The sequence below is a fragment of the Piliocolobus tephrosceles genome, chromosome 3 (assembly GCF_002776525.5).
Source record: "Piliocolobus tephrosceles isolate RC106 chromosome 3, ASM277652v3, whole genome shotgun sequence".
NCBI lineage: Eukaryota > Metazoa > Chordata > Mammalia > Primates > Cercopithecidae > Piliocolobus > Piliocolobus tephrosceles.
In genome coordinates this window covers 172214196-172216772 of record NC_045436.1, presented here as the reverse complement: position 1 = coordinate 172216772, position 2577 = coordinate 172214196, and the positions used below count along the sequence as shown (strand labels likewise).

The 2577-nt window shown below is 42.8% G+C and overlaps 1 pseudogene; it reads right to left on the bottom strand.

Annotated features, from left to right (window-relative positions):
* Nucleotides 1–1284: 1284 nt before the first annotated feature.
* LOC111539021 lies at nt 1285–1692 on the bottom strand (annotated as a pseudogene).
* Between the last annotated feature and the right edge of the window lie 885 nt (nt 1693–2577).

Below are 2577 nucleotides of genomic sequence, written 5' to 3'. Positions count from 1 at the left end.
CACCATGTTGTCCAGGCTGGTCTCGAACTCCTGACCTCAGCTGATCTGCCCACCTTGGCCTCCCAAAGTGCAGGGATTACAGGTGTGATCCACTGTGCCTGGCCTCAAATGCTGCTTACTGAGCCTTGAGCCAAGTGACCTCTGGGGTCTTGAGCAAGGTGGGCAGCAATGTAGATGCTAAAAGGCCAGATTTCCAAGCCGCCCTGGGCAGCTTTCTTCAGAGTAGTTACCTATTGGACAGACTGGGGTCCATTAAAACCCCAAAGTATTTCCACTGCTAAAAAACAAGCCTAGAATCCAATGAACTATCAGTCTTTCTCAGTGTGTGGTGCAGGTCCCACTAGGGAGATACAAGCTTATATATGATGCATGGATGAACATTTTAAGTTTTCATAGTTACGTTTATTTTAAAGTGTATTAGGAAAAAAATATAACTATCACATCAAATGTGTGATTTCATTGATATTGATTAAGATGAAGCTACATTTAATTGAATAAGTGAGCTTACTTGAAGAAAGAGAATAAGTAAGTAATAGTGCAGGTGGTATAGGATTATGGCCAACATGATTAACATTTGGGAAAATGGGCAAAGCGACCTCCACAGGCCCTCCTGGCTGTGACATTCTAGCATTCCTCCTCCTCCCCATCTTTTCTCTTGTTTCCTTTCTGTGGTCATGTCCTCCTCAACGGAGACAGCATTACAATGTGTACTTTCAGATTCAAAACAGTGGCCTTGACATGCACGAGGTCTGCGCTCTGTGAGTCCCATTGGCCCTCCCTATGAGAGCTTTACTTTGGTCAGGGGGCAGCTCTGTTTTCCTACCTTCAGTTTCTGATGAGGTACATGAAACCCACAGGAAGCAAACCAAAATGAAAGCAAGAAAAACAAGGCTTGGCAGAGAGTGGCTATCTGCACTTCACTTGGGGTTAGAGAAGGTGCTTTTGGCTCTATTAGCAGAATACCTAATGTGCTTGCGTTTGAAGAAGCAAATCTGCAGAATTAGCAGCCAGTGAATTGTTAGTCTTGCAGGCTGTTGATTCTGTCTTGCTCTTTTTTAACCATCAGAACTCACTTAGTTTTATTTATTTTTTGGCATGAAATAATTTCCTATATCCTCTTTTTAACTCACTTCTAATAGGATAGCACATCTATTTCTCTCGTTCTGAATTCTGGATGATTTTATTGTTGAGGGAAGACAGTAGATATTGCATATCTACTTTCTTTCTTCTGTTATTTATTTATTTTTTTACAGTTTTATGTAAACAAAGCAGGCCATGAGCTGCCTACTCATTTTCTTCCCTGCACAGCCTGGCATTGGGGTTGGCGACTCTGATGGCCAGCTGAGTGGCCCTTTCCATGATGGCTTTGCAGTTCTTGGAGGAAACATTGTGATCAATCTCAGCACAGTAAGATTTGTTGCACATCAACAGTACTTTCAGCTCCTTGACGTTGTGAACCATGAACTTCTGGAAGCCACTGGGCAGCATATGCTTTGTTTTTTTGTTGCTCCCGTAACCACTGTTGGGCATCAAGATCTGGAGCTTGAACCTTCTACGAACCCTGTTGTCAATACCGCTGGATTTCCGCCAGTCACGCTTAATTTTGATATATCAGTCTGACTGGTGCCCAGTGAACTTCTTGGTTCTCTTTTTGACTATTCTGGGCTTCACAAGGGGTATGAAGGCGGCCATGATGCTGAGGAGGACATGGCTGCCACCTCCATAGGCAGTGCCAAGGAAGAGAGAACATACCTACTTTCTAATGTTGGACTTGCACTGTGTGTCCACAGTTGATGAAGTGTGGCATGCCATGGTGGACAGACCTTGGGCATCTGGGGCAGACAAACCTGGATTTAAACTTGGCTTAACCATCTGTCATCTGTGGACAGGCCTTTCTTATTTAAATAAGCTTGATTTTTTAAAAATTTCTTAACAAGAATTATGCTTTTTTTCCCCCACAGAATTTTTTGTGTGTGGATTTAAGAGGCAACATATAAAAAAAAACTCCAGCTTCAGCGTGTTGTTTAGATGTGAAATAAATATCAGCTCTTTTTTCATTTCTCACAAGCCTGACAAGTGCTGGTACTAGATACTACAGCCAAAGCAAAGATGAATTTGACATAGGCCAGGATGGCAAATCAGTTTTCTTTTATGCCCAGCTCCCATGAAGTGGTGAAGCCTCAGGGAGTACTGTGTTGAGCTGGATTTTAAGGGTCAGCAGGGAAGAGTGTTGTAGTGGATTAGCCATATCCTTCAAGGCTCAGGAGGGGGCATTGAGGAACACAAATGTCACAAATTTGCCGTCACTGACACAGCTCTGTTTTGGGAAGTCAGAGCTAATGGAGTGTAAAATTTGTGTAGAAGAAATGAATAGCTATTGAACATAAGGAGAGTGGTAGACACTCTTACATGTGTTATGTCTTGAATGCACTCAGCAAACTGGAGAGGAATGAATTACTCTTTTCAGGACAGTGCTTCAGGTGGCCTTGGAACGAACCAGTTTTTACTCCTTTTCCACTTGTAGTTCTCAAGAGTAACTATAGAATGTGCCACGAGTGTAGCATCTGAGATAAAGGG